This window comes from Taeniopygia guttata, chromosome 31, assembly GCF_048771995.1.
Source record: "Taeniopygia guttata chromosome 31, bTaeGut7.mat, whole genome shotgun sequence".
NCBI classification, from domain to species: domain Eukaryota; kingdom Metazoa; phylum Chordata; class Aves; order Passeriformes; family Estrildidae; genus Taeniopygia; species Taeniopygia guttata.
The window spans coordinates 79,892-94,110 of NC_133056.1; positions in this window are offsets into that span (position 1 = coordinate 79,892).

The following is a 14,219-nucleotide window of genomic DNA, read 5'->3' on the forward strand; positions in this document are numbered from 1 at the left end:
GACTTATCCTTCGATGTTCGGATTTTTTGCACTCAGCTGCCCGCTCAGGGCCACAGGACCCTGGGCACAAACATAGGCTCTTTTCCCTGGGAAAGGAAACTCACCAGTCCAGGTTCCTGATGTCAGTTTCTAGGGCTTCCCTGGGACTGTCATGGCAGCACAAGTATGAGGTTGGGGCAGCTCCTGTCTGGGACTTATCCTTCGATGTTTTGATTTTTTGCAGTCAGCTCCCCGCTCAGGGGCACAGGACTCGGAGCGCAAACATCGGCTCTTTTCCCTGGGAAAGGAAACTCACCAGTCCAGGTTCCTGATGTCAGTTTGTAGGGCTCCCCTGGGACTGTCAGGGCAGCACAAGTATGAGGTGGGGGCAGCTACTGTCTGGGACTTATCCTTCGATGTTTGGATTTTTTGCAGTCAGCTCCCCGCTCAGGGGCACAGGACTCAGACCGCAAACATCGTCTCTTTTCCCTGGGAAAGAAAACTCACCAGTCCAGGTTCCTGATGTCAGTTTCTACGGCTTCCCTGGGACTGTCAGGGCAGCACAGGTATGAGGTGGGGGCAGCTTCTGTCTGGGACTTATCCTTCGATGTTCGGATTTTTTGCAGGCTACTGCCCGCTCAGGGGCACAGGACCCTGGGCACAAACATCGGCTCTTTTCCCTGGGAAAGAAAACTCACCAGTCCAGGTTCCTGATGTCAGTTCCTAGGGCTTCCCTGGGACTGTCAGGGCAGCACAGGTATGAGGTGGGGGCAGCTTCTGTCTGGGACTTATCCTTCGATGTTCGGATTTTTTGCAGTCAGCTCCCGGCTCAGGGCCACAGGACCCTGGGCACAAACATCAGCTCTTTTCCCTGGGAAAGGAAACTCACCAGTCCACGTTCCTGATGTCAGTTTGCAGGGCTCCCCTGGGACTGTCAGGGAAGCACAGGTATGAGGTGGGGGCAGCTCCTGTGTTAGACTTACCCTTCGATGTACGGAGTTTTGCAGTCAGCTGCTCGCTCAGGGCCACAGGACTCGGACCGCAAACATCGGCTCTTTTCCCTGGGAAAGGAAACTCACCAGTCCAGGTTCCTGATGTCAGTTTGTAGGGCTCCCCTGGGACTGTCAGGGCAGCACAAGTATGAGGTGGGGGCAACTACTGTCTGGGACTTATCCTTCGATGTTTGGATTTTTTGCAGTCAGCTCCCCGCTCAGGGGCACAGGACTCGGAGCGCAAACATCGGCTCTTTACCCTGGGAAAGAAAACTCACCAGTCCAGGTTCCTGATGTCAGTTTCTAGGGCTTCCCTGGAACTGTCAGGGCAGCACAAGTATGAGGTGGGGGCAGCTCCTGTCTGGGACTTATCCTTCGATGTTTTGATTTTTTGCAGACTACTGCCCGCTCAGAGGCACAGGACTCGGACCGCAAACATCGGCTCTTTTCCCTGGGAAAGAAAACTCACCAGTCCAGGTTTGTGATGTTAGTTTGTAGGGCTTCCCTGGGACTGTCAGGGAAGCACAAGTATGAGGTGGGGGCAGCTCCTGTCTGGGACTTATCCTTCGATATTTAGAATTTTTGCAGTCAGCTGCCCGGTCACGGCCACCCGACACTGAGCGCAAACATCGGCTCTTTTCCCTGGGAAAGAAAACTCACCAGTCCAGGTTCCTGATGTCAGTTTCTAGGGCTTCCCTGGGACTGTCAGGGCAGCACAGGTATGAGGTGGGGGCTGCTTCTGTCTGGGACTTATCCTTCGATGTTCGGATTTTTTGCAGTCAGCTCCCGGCTCAGGGCCACAGGACCCTGGGCACAAACATCGGCTCTTTTCCCTGGGAAAGGAAACTCACCAGTCCAGGTTCCTCATGTCAGTTTGTAGGGCTCCCCTGGGACTGTCAGGGCAGCACAAGTATGAGGTGGGGGCAGCTCCTGTCTGAGACTTATCCTTCGATGTTTTGATTTTTTGCAGGCTACTGCCCGCTCAGGGCCACAGGACCCTGGGCACAAACATCGGCTCTTTTCCCTGGGAAAGAAAACTCACCTGTCCAGGTTCCTGATGTCAGTTTCTAGGGCTTCCCTGGGACTGTCAGGGCAGCACAAATATGAGGTGGGGGCAGCTCCTGTCTGGGACTTATCCTTCGATGTTTGGATTTTTTGCAGACTACTGCCCACTCAGGGGCACAGGACTCGGAGCGCAAACATCGGCTCTTTTCCCTGGGAAAGAAAACTCACCAGTCCAGGTTCCTGATCTCAGTTTTTAGGGCTTCCCTGGGACTGTCAGGGCAGCACAGGTATGAGGTGGGGGCAGCTTCTGTCTGGGACTTATCCTTCGATGTTCGGATTTTTTGCAGTCAGCTCGCGGCTCAGGGCCACAGGACCCTGGGCACAAACATTGGCTCTTTTCCCTGGGAAAGAAAACTCACCAGTCCAGGTTCCTGATGTCAGTTTGTAGGGCTTCCCTGGGACTGTCAGGGCAGAAAATGCATGAGGTGGGGGCAGCTACTGTCTGGGACTTATCCTTCGATGTTCGGATTTTTTGCACTCAGCTGCCCGCTCAGGGCCACAGGACCCTGGGCACAAACATAGGCTCTTTTCCCTGGGAAAGGAAACTCACCAGTCCAGGTTCCTGATGTCAGTTTCTAGGGCTTCCCTGGGACTGTCATGGCAGCACAAGTATGAGGTTGGGGCAGCTCCTGTCTGGGACTTATCCTTCGATGTTTTGATTTTTTGCAGTCAGCTCCCCGCTCAGGGGCACAGGACTCGGAGCGCAAACATCGGCTCTTTTCCCTGGGAAAGGAAACTCACCAGTCCAGGTTCCTGATCTCAGTTTGTAGGGCTCCCCTGGGACTGTCAGGGCAGCACAAGTATGAGGTGGGGGCAGCTACTGTCTGGGACTTATCCTTCGATGTTTGGATTTTTTGCAGTCAGCTCCCCGCTCAGGGGCACAGGACTCAGACCGCAAACATCGTCTCTTTTCCCTGGGAAAGAAAACTCACCAGTCCAGGTTCCTTATGTCAGTTTCTAGGGCTTCCCTGGGACTGTCAGGGCAGCACAGGTATGAGGTGGGGGCAGCTTCTGTCTGGGACTTATCCTTCGATGTTCGGATTTTTTGCAGGCTACTGCCCGCTCAGGGGCACAGGACCCTGGGCACAAACATCAGCTCTTTTCCCTGGGAAAGGAAACTCACCAGTCCACGTTCCTGATGTCAGTTTGCAGGGCTCCCCTGGGACTGTCAGGGAAGCACAGGTATGAGGTGGGGGCAGCTCCTGTGTTAGACTTACCCTTCGATGTACGGAGTTTTGCAGTCAGCTGCTCGCTCAGGGCCACAGGACTCGGACCGCAAACATCGGCTCTTTTCCCTGGGAAAGGAAACTCACCAGTCCAGGTTCCTGATGTCAGTTTGTAGGGCTCCCCTGGGACTGTCAGGGCAGCACAAGTATGAGGTGGGGGCAACTACTGTCTGGGACTTATCCTTCGATGTTTGGATTTTTTGCAGTCAGCTCCCCGCTCAGGGGCACAGGACTCGGAGCGCAAACATCGGCTCTTTTCCCTGGGAAAGAAAACTCACCAGTCCAGGTTCCTGATGTCAGTTTCTAGGGCTTCCCTGGAACTGTCAGGGCAGCACAGGTATGAGGTGGGGGCAGCTTCTGTCTGGGACTTCTCCTTCGATGTTCGGAATTTTTGCAGTCAGCTGCCCGCTCAGGGCCACAGGACCCTGGGCACAAACATCGGCACTTTTCCCTGGGAAAGAAAACTCACCAGTCCAGGTTCCTGATGTCAGTTTCTAGGGCTTCCCTGGGACTGTCAGGGCAGCACAGGTATCAGGTGGGGACAGCTTCTGTCTGTGACTTATCCTTCGATGTTCGGATTTTTTGCAGTCAGCTCCCGGCTCAGGGCCACAGGACCCTGGGCTCAAACATCGGCTCTTTTCCCTGGGAAAGGAAACTCACCAGTCCAGGTTCCTGATGTCAGTTAGTAGGGCTCCCCTGGGACTGTCAGGGCAGCACAAGTATGAGGTGGGGGCAGCTCCGGTCTGGGACTTATCCTTCGATGTTCGGATTTTTTGCAGTCAGCTCCCGGCTCAGGGCCACAGGACCCTGGGCACAAACATTGGCTCTCTTCCCTGGGAAAGAAAACTCACCAGTCCAGGTTCCTGATGTCTTTTTCTAGGGCTTCCCTGGGACTGTCAGGGCAGCACAGGTATGAGGTGGGGGCAGCTACTGTCTGGGACTTATCCTTCGATGTTCGGAATTTTTGCAGTCAGCTGCCCGCTCAGGGCCACAGGACCCTGGGCACAAACATAGGCTCTTTTCCCTGGGAAAGAAAACTCAGCAGTCCAGGTTCCTGATGTCAGTTTGTAGGGCTCCCCTGGGACTGTCAGGGCAGCACAAGTATGAGGTGGGGGCATCTTCTGTCTGGGACTTATCCTTCGATGTTCGGATTTTTTGCAGTCAGCTCCCGGCTCAGGGCCACAGGACCCTGGGCACAAACATCGGCTCTTTTCCCTGGGAAAGAAAACTCACCAGTCCAGGTTCCTGATGTCAGTTTGCAGGGCTCCCCTGGGACTGTCAGGGCAGCACAGGTATGAGGTGGGGGCAGCTCCTGTGTTAGACTTATCCTTCGATGTACGGATTTTTGCAGTCAGCTGCTCGCTCAGGGCCACAGGACTCGGAGCGCAAACATCGGCTCTTTTCCCTGGGAAAGGAAACTCACCAGTCCAGGTTCCTGATGTCAGTTTGTAGGGCTCCCCTGGGACTGTCAGGGCAGCACAAGTATGAGGTGGGGGCAGCTCCTGTCTGGGACTTATCCTTCGATGTTTTGATTTTTTGCAGACTACTGCCCGCTCAGGGGCACAGGACTCGGACCGCAAACATCGGCTCTTTTCCCTGGGAAAGAAAACTCACCAGTCCAGGTTCCTGGTCTCAGTTTGTAGGGCTTCCCTGGGACTGTCAGGGAAGCACAAGTATGAGGTGGGGGCAGCTCCTGTCTGGGACTTATCCTTCGATGTTTGGATTTTTTGCAGTCAGCTCCCCGCTCAGGGGCACAGGACTCGGAGCGCAAACATCGGCTCTTTTCCCTGGGAAAGAAAACTCACCAGTCCAGGTTCGTGATGTTAGTTTGTAGGGCTTCCCTGGGACTGTCAGGGAAGCACAAGTATGAGGTGGGGGCAGCTCCTGTCTGGGACTTATCCTTCGATATTTAGAATTTTTGCAGTCAGCTGCCCGGTCACGGCCACCCGACACTGAGCGCAAACATCGGCTCTTTTCCCTGGGAAAGAAAACTCACCAGTCCAGGTTCCTGATGTCAGTTTCTAGGGCTTCCCTGGGACTGTCAGGGCAGCACAAATATGAGGTGGGGGCAGCTCCTGTCTGGGACTTATCCTTCGATGTTTGGATTTTTTGCAGACTACTGCCCACTCAGGGGCACAGGACTCGGAGCGCAAACATCGGCTCTTTTCCCTGGGAAAGAAAACTCACCAGTCCAGGTTCCTGATCTCAGTTTTTAGGGCTTCCCTGGGACTGTCAGGGCAGCACAGGTATGAGGTGGGGGCAGCTTCTGTCTGGGACTTATCCTTCGATGTTCGGATTTTTTGCAGTCAGCTCCCGGCTCAGGGCCACAGGACCCTGGGCACAAACATTGGCTCTTTTCCCTGGGAAAGAAAACTCACCAGTCCAGGTTCCTGATGTCAGTTTGTAGGGCTTCCCTTGGACTGTCAGGGCAGAAAATGCATGAGGTGGGGGCAGCTACTGTCTGGGACTTATCCTTCGATGTTCGGATTTTTTGCACTCAGCTGCCCGCTCAGGGCCACAGGACCCTGGGCACAAACATAGGCTCTTTTCCCTGGGAAAGGAAACTCACCAGTCCAGGTTCCTGATGTCAGTTTCTAGGGCTTCCCTGGGACTGTCATGGCAGCACAAGTATGAGGTTGGGGCAGCTCCTGTCTGGGACTTATCCTTCGATGTTTTGATTTTTTGCAGTCAGCTCCCCGCTCAGGGGCACAGGACTCGGAGCGCAAACATCGGCTCTTTTCCCTGGGAAAGGAAACTCACCAGTCCAGGTTCCTGATGTCAGTTTGTAGGGCTCCCCTGGGACTGTCAGGGCAGCACAAGTATGAGGTGGGGGCAGCTACTGTCTGGGACTTATCCTTCGATGTTTGGATTTTTTGCAGTCAGCTCCCCGCTCAGGGGCACAGGACTCGGAGCGCAAACATCGTCTCTTTTCCCTGGGAAAGAAAACTCACCAGTCCAGGTTCCTGATCTCAGTTTGTAGGGCTTCCCTGGGACTGTCAGGGCAGCACAGGTATGAGGTGGGGGCAGATTCTGTCTGGGACTTATCCTTCGATGTTCGGATTTTTTGCAGGCTACTGCCCGCTCAGGGCCACAGGACCCTGGGCACAAACATCGGCTCTTTTCCCTGGGAAAGAAAACTCACCAGTCCAGGTTCCTGATGTCAGTTTCTAGGGCTCCCCTGGGACTGTCAGGGCAGCACAAGTATGAGGTTGGGGCAGCTCCTGTCTGGGACTTATCCTTCGATGTTTGGATTTTTTGCAGTCAGCTCCCCGCTCAGGAGCACAGGACTCGGAGCGCAAACATCGGCTCTTTTCCCTGGGAAAGAAAACTCACCAGTCCAGGTTCCTGATGTCAGTTTCTAGGGCTTCCCTGGGACTGTCAGGGCAGCACAGGTATGAGGTGGGGGCAGCTTCTGTCTGGGACTTATCCTTCGATATTTAGAATTTTTGCAGTCAGCTGCCCGGTCACGGCCACCCGACCCTGAGCGCAAACATCGGCTCTTTTCCCTGGGAAAGAAAACTCACCAGTCCAGGTTCCTGATGTCAGTTTCTAGGGCTTCCTTGGGACTGTCAGGGCAGCACAGGTATGAGGTGGGGGCTGCTTCTGTCTGGGACTTATCCTTCGATGTTCGGATTTTTTGCAGTCAGCTCCCGGCTCAGGGCCACAGGACCCTGGGCACAAACATCGGCTCTTTTCCCTGGGAAAGGAAACTCACCAGTCCAGGTTCCTGATGTCAGTATGTAGGGCTCCCCTGGGACTGTCAGGGCAGCACAAGTATGAGGTGGGGGCAACTACTGTCTGGGACTTATCCTTCGATGTTTGGATTTTTTGCAGTCAGCTCCCCGCTCAGGGGCACAGGACTCGGACCGCAAACATCGGCTCTTTTCCCTGGGAAAGAAAACTCACCAGTCCAGGTTCCTGATGTCAGTTTCTAGGGCTTCCCTGGGACTGTCAGGGCAGCACAGGTATGAGGTGGGGGCTGCTTCTGTCTGGGACTTATCCTTCGATGTTTTGATTTTTTGCAGACTACTGCCCGCTCAGGGGCACAGGACTCGGACCGCAAACATCGGCTCTTTTCCCTGGGAAAGAAAACTCACCAGTCCAGGTTCGTGATGTTAGTTTGTAGGGCTTCCCTGGGACTGTCAGGGAAGCACAAGTATGAGGTGGGGGCAGCTCCTGTCTGGGACTTATCCTTCGATATTTAGAATTTTTGCAGTCAGCTGCCCGGTCACGGCCACCCGACCCTGAGCGCAAACATCGGCTCTTTTCCCTGGGAAAGAAAACTCACCAGTCCAGGTTCCTGATGTCAGTTTCTAGGGCTTCCCTGGGACTGTCAGGGCAGCACAGGTATGAGGTGGGGGCTGCTTCTGTCTGGGACTTATCCTTCGATGTTCGGATTTTTTGCAGTCAGCTCCCGGCTCAGGGCCACAGGACCCTGGGCACAAACATCGGCTCTTTTCCCTGGGAAAGGAAACTCACCAGTCCAGGTTCCTGATGTCAGTTTGTAGGGCTCCCCTGGGACTGTCAGGGCAGCACAAGTATGAGGTGGGGGCAGCTCCTGTCTGGGACTTATCCTTCGATGTTTTGATTTTTTGCAGGCTACTGCCCGCTCAGGGCCACAGGACCCTGGGCACAAACATCGGCTCTTTTCCCTGGGAAAGAAAACTCACCTGTCCAGGTTCCTGATGTCAGTTTCTAGGGCTTCCCTGGGACTGTCAGGGCAGCACAGGTATGAGGTGGGGGCAGCTCCTGTCTGGGACTTATCCTTCGATGTTTGGATTTTTTGCAGACTACTGCCCACTCAGGGGCACAGGACTCGGAGCGCAAACATCGGCTCTTTTCCCTGGGAAAGAAAACTCACCAGTCCAGGTTCCTGATCTCAGTTTTTAGGGCTTCCCTGGGACTGTCAGGGCAGCACAGGTATGAGGTGGGGGCAGCTTCTGTCTGGGACTTATCCTTCGATGTTCGGATTTTTTGCAGTCAGCTCCCGGCTCAGGGCCACAGGACCCTGGGCACAAACATTGGCTCTTTTCCCTGGGAAAGAAAACTCAGCAGTCCAGGTTCCTGATGTCAGTTTGTAGGGCTCCCCTGGGACTGTCAGGGCAGCACAAGTATGAGGTGGGGGCAGCTCGTGTCTGGGACTTATCCTTCGATGTTTTGATTTTTTGCAGTCAGCTCCCCGCTCAGGGGCACAGGACTCGGAGCGCAAACATCGGCTCTTTTCCCTGGGAAAGAAAACTCACCAGTCCAGGTTCCTGATGTCAGTTTGTAGGGCTTCCCTGGGACTGTCAGGGCAGCACAGGTATGAGGTGGGTGCAGCTTCTGTCTGGGACTTATCCTTCGATGTTCGGATTTTTTGCAGGCTACTGCCCGCTCAGGGCCACAGGACCCTGGGCACAAACATCGGCTCTTTTCCCTGGGAAAGAAAACTCACCAGTCCAGGTTCCTGGTGTCAGTTTCTAGGGCTTCCCTGGGACTGTCAGGGCAGCACAGGTATGAGGTGGGGGCATCTTCTGTCTGGGACTTATCCTTCGATGTTCGGATTTTTTGCAGTCAGCTCCCGGCTCAGGGCCACAGGACCCTGGGCACAAACATCGGCTCTTTTCCCTGGGAAAGAAAACTCACCAGTCCAGGTTCCTGATGTCAGTTTGCAGGGCTCCCCTGGGACTGTCAGGGCAGCACAGGTATGAGGTGGGGGCAGCTCCTGTGTTAGACTTATCCTTCGATGTACGGATTTTTGCAGTCAGCTGCTCGCTCAGGGCCACAGGACTCGGAGCGCAAACATCGGCTCTTTTCCCTGGGAAAGGAAACTCACCAGTCCAGGTTCCTGATGTCAGTTTGTAGGGCTCCCCTGGGACTGTCAGGGCAGCACAAGTATGAGGTGGGGGCAGCTCCTGTCTGGGACTTATCCTTCGATGTTTTGATTTTTTGCAGACTACTGCCCGCTCAGGGGCACAGGACTCGGACCGCAAACATCGGCTCTTTTCCCTGGGAAAGAAAACTCACCAGTCCAGGTTCCTGGTCTCAGTTTGTAGGGCTTCCCTGGGACTGTCAGGGCAGAAAATGCATGAGGTGGGGGCAGCTACTGTCTGGGACTTATCCTTCGATGTTCGGAATTTTTGCAGTCAGCTCCCCGCTCAGGGCCACAGGACCCTGGGCACAAACATAGGCTCTTTTCCCTGGGAAAGGAAACTCACCAGTCCAGGTTCCTGATGTCAGTTTCTAGGGCTTCCCTGGGACTGTCATGGCAGCACAAGTATGAGGTTGGGGCAGCTCCTGTCTGGGACTTATCCTTCGATGTTTTGATTTTTTGCAGTCAGCTCCCCCCTCAGGGGCACAGGACTCGGAGCGCAAACATCGGCAATTTTCCCTGGGAAAGGAAACTCACCAGTCCAGGTTCCTGATGTCAGTTTGTAGGGCTCCCCTGGGACTGTCAGGGCAGCACAAGTATGAGGTGGGGGCAGCTACTGTCTGGGACTTATCCTTCGATGTTTGGATTTTTTGCAGTCAGCTCCCCGCTCAGGGGCACAGGACTCAGACCGCAAACATCGTCTCTTTTCCCTGGGAAAGAAAACTCACCAGTCCAGGTTCCTGATGTCAGTTTCTAGGGCTTCCCTGGGACTGTCAGGGCAGCACAGGTATGAGGTGGGGGCAGCTTCTGTCTGGGACTTATCCTTCGATGTTCGGATTTTTTGCAGTCAGCTCCCGGCTCAGGGCCACAGGACCCTGGGCACAAACATCAGCTCTTTTCCCTGGGAAAGGAAACTCACCAGTCCACGTTCCTGATGTCAGTTTGCAGGGCTCCCCTGGGACTGTCAGGGAAGCACAGGTATGAGGTGGGGGCAGCTCCTGTGTTAGACTTACCCTTCGATGTACGGAGTTTTGCAGTCAGCTGCTCGCTCAGGGCCACAGGACTCGGACCGCAAACATCGGCTCTTTTCCCTGGGAAAGGAAACTCACCAGTCCAGGTTCCTGATGTCAGTTTGTAGGGCTCCCCTGGGACTGTCAGGGCAGCACAAGTATGAGGTGGGGGCAACTACTGTCTGGGACTTATCCTTCGATGTTTTGATTTTTTGCAGACTACTGCCCGCTCAGGGGCACAGGACTCGGACCGCAAACATCGGCTCTTTTCCCTGGGAAAGAAAACTCACCAGTCCAGGTTCGTGATGTTAGTTTGTAGGGCTTCCCTGGGACTGTCAGGGAAGCACAAGTATGAGGTGGGGGCAGCTCCTGTCTGGGACTTATCCTTCGATATTTAGAATTTTTGCAGTCAGCTGCCTGGTCACGGCCACCCGACACTGAGCGCAAACATCGGCTCTTTTCCCTGGGAAAGAAAACTCACCAGTCCAGGTTCCTGATGTCAGTTTCTAGGGCTTCCCTGGGACTGTCAGGGCAGCACAGGTATGAGGTGGGGGCTGCTTCTGTCTGGGACTTATCCTTCGATGTTCGGATTTTTTGCAGTCAGCTCCCGGCTCAGGGCCACAGGACCCTGGGCACAAACATCGGCTCTTTTCCCTGGGAAAGGAAACTCACCAGTCCAGGTTCCTGATGTCAGTTTGTAGGGCTCCCCTGGGACTGTCAGGGCAGCACAAGTATGAGGTGGGGGCAGCTCCTGTCTGGGACTTATCCTTCGATGTTTTGATTTTTTGCAGGCTACTGCCCGCTCAGGGCCACAGGACCCTGGGCACAAACATCGGCTCTTTTCCCTGGGAAAGAAAACTCACCTGTCCAGGTTCCTGATGTCAGTTTCTAGGGCTTCCCTGGGACTGTCAGGGCAGCACAAATATGAGGTGGGGGCAGCTCCTGTCTGGGACTTATCCTTCGATGTTTGGATTTTTTGCAGACTACTGCCCACTCAGGGGCACAGGACTCGGAGCGCAAACATCGGCTCTTTTCCCTGGGAAAGAAAACTCACCAGTCCAGGTTCCTGATCTCAGTTTTTAGGGCTTCCCTGGGACTGTCAGGGCAGCACAGGTATGAGGTGGGGGCAGCTTCTGTCTGGGACTTATCCTTCGATGTTCGGATTTTTTGCAGTCAGCTCCCGGCTCAGGGCCACAGGACCCTGGGCACAAACATTGGCTCTTTTCCCTGGGAAAGAAAACTCACCAGTCCAGGTTCCTGATGTCAGTTTGTAGGGCTCTTTTTGGACTCTCAGGACAGCACAAGTATGAGGTGGGGGCAGCTCCTGTCTGGGACTTATCCTTCGATGTTCGGATGTCTGGGGGGGCTCAGGAGGATTTTGGGGGGTTCGGGGGATTTTGGGGGGTCCTGGCCGGGCTGTGACCCCTCCCCCTCCCCCCCCCCCCCAGCAAGGCTATTGCATCATCAGCAAAGTTCTGACCTTTGACCTCACCAAGTACCCGGACACCAACCCCACCCCCAGCGAGCAGTGACCCCAAAATCCCCCTGAACCCCAGAATCCCTCTGAACCCCAAAATCGTTACCCCAAAATCCCCCTGAACCCCAAAATCGTGACCCCAAAATCATCGTGACCCCAAAATCATCCTGAACCCCAAAATCCTCGGAACCTCAAAATCCCCCCGAACCCCAAAATCGTGACCCCAAAATACAGACCCCAAAATCCCCCGGAACCCCAAAATCCCCCTGAACCCCCCCAAAAATTCAGTACCCCAAAATCATCGTGACCCCAAAATCCCCAACACCCCAAAATCCCTGGGGACTCTAAAAGGGCACCCCAAAATCATCCTGACCCCCCCCAAATTTTCAAGACCCCCCCAAATCCTTGGGGACCCTGGGTGGGGTTGGGACCCCCCAATTTGGGGGGACCCCCCCAAATTTTGGGGTGTCTGGGACCCTCCCCAAATTTTGGGGTCCCCTGTGGGGTTCTGCTCTTCCCCCCCCCCCAAATTTTGGGGTCCCCCCCTCCCCCCCCGTGGGTTTTTTAATGGAACTTTCCCGGATTTGGGAAATAAAAATGGAATTGAAATGGAATTGAAATGGAATTAAAATGGAATTAAAATGGAATTAAAATGGAATCAGATCCACCTGTGGGGGATCCATAGGGGATCTATGGGGGGGCTATAGGGGATCTATGGGGGGATCTAGGGGGGGCTATAGGGGATCTAGGGGGAATATAGGGGATCTATAGGGTATCTATGGGCAATCTATGGGGGTGATCCATAGGGGATCTATGGGGGGGTATGGGGGATCTATAGGGGGATCTATGGGAGGGACCCATAGGGGATCTATGGGGGATCTATAGGAGGGGCTATCAGGAATCTATAGGGGATCTATGGGGGGATATGGGGGATCTATAGGGGGATCCATAGGGGATCTATGGGGGCTATAGGGATCTCTGGGGGAAACTATAGGGGATCCATTTGGGGGCTGTAGGGGATCTATAGGAGATCTATGGGGGAACTATAGGAGAGGCTATAGGGAGGATCTATAGGGGATCTATGGGGGGATATAAGGGAACTATGGGGGATCAATAGGGGGGATCGATGCGGGGACTGATAGGGGGAATAGAGGGGATCTATAGGAGGGGCTATTTGGGATCTATGGGGGATCTATAGGAGAGCTATAGGGGGCATCTATAGGGGAGTCTGTAGGGGGTCGATAGGGGGATATAGGGGATCTATAGGGGGATCCATGGGGGATCTATAGGAGATCTATAGGGGGTCTATGGGGGGATAGGGGGGATCTGTAGGAGATCCATGGGGGGGCTATAGGGGATCTATGGGGGAGTTATAGGGGGTCTATAGGGGATCTATGGGGGATCCATAGGGGATCTATAGGGGATCCATAGGGGATCTATGGGGGGATCCATAGGGGATCTATGGGGGATCCATAGGGGATCTATAGGAGGGGCTATCAGGAATCTATAGGGAATCTAATGGGGGGATCCATACGGGATCTATGGGATCCATAAGGGGTCTATGGCAGATATGGGGATCTATGGGGGGGGTCTATAGGGGATTTATGGGGGATCTATGGGGGATATGGGAGGGATCCATAGGGGGTCTATGGGGGGATCCATAGAGGATCCATAGGGGATCTATAGGGGATCTATGGGGGATCTATAGGGGGTCTATGGGGGTCCATAGGGGATCCATGGGGGTCTATGGGGGTCTGTAGGGGCTGTAGGACCCCCGGTGGGGGGGAGGGGTCACAGCCCTTGGGCTATGGGGGATTCAGGGGGGCTTTGGGGGGTCTGGGGGTTTTGGGGGGGTCTGGGGGATTTGGGGGTGTCCGGGGGGATTTGGGGGAGGGTCTGGGGGGGCCGGGCAGGGTCTGGGGGGGGGATTTGGGGGTCTGGGGGATTTGGGGGGCGTCTGGGAGGGGTCTGAGGGATTTGGGGGGATCCGGGGCGGTTTTGGGGGGATCTGGGGGATTTGGGGGTGTCCGGGGGGATTTGGGGGGGGTCTGGGGGGGCGGGGGTCCCTCCCCGTGCGGCGGCCGAACCCCAATCAGAGCCCGAGTTATTTGTGCGCCGTTACCGTGGGAACGGAGCGGGACCGGCGGTGGCACCGGGGGGGGGGGGGGGGGGGGACAGGGGGGGTGGCACCGGGGGTGGCACCGGGGGGGGAGGGGGACAACGGGGGGGGGGACAACGGGGGGGGATGGGCTGGGTGGGGTGGGGGAGGGGGAGTCCCACACCGGGGGTCGCGTTGGGGTCATAAAGTTGGGGTGGGTGGGGGTGGGGGAGGGGTTTTGGGGTGGGGGGAGGGGTTGGGCTTTACTTCCACCCACCCCCCCCCGCATTGATTAGGATTAATGAAGTGGGCGTGGCAAAACGCTGGGGGTCCCTTTTGGGTGGGGGGGGGAGGAGGTGTTCCCCCCCCCCCCCCAAGCAGGGTGGGGGAGGGGGAGGTGGGGTTTGGGGTGGGGGAGGGGCCGCCTTAACCCCGCCCCCCCAACCCCGCCCCCCCCCCCCACCCGCTTCTCCTCCTCCCTCCGAGCTCCGCGCCCGGATCGGGCCCCCCCCCCCCAAAAC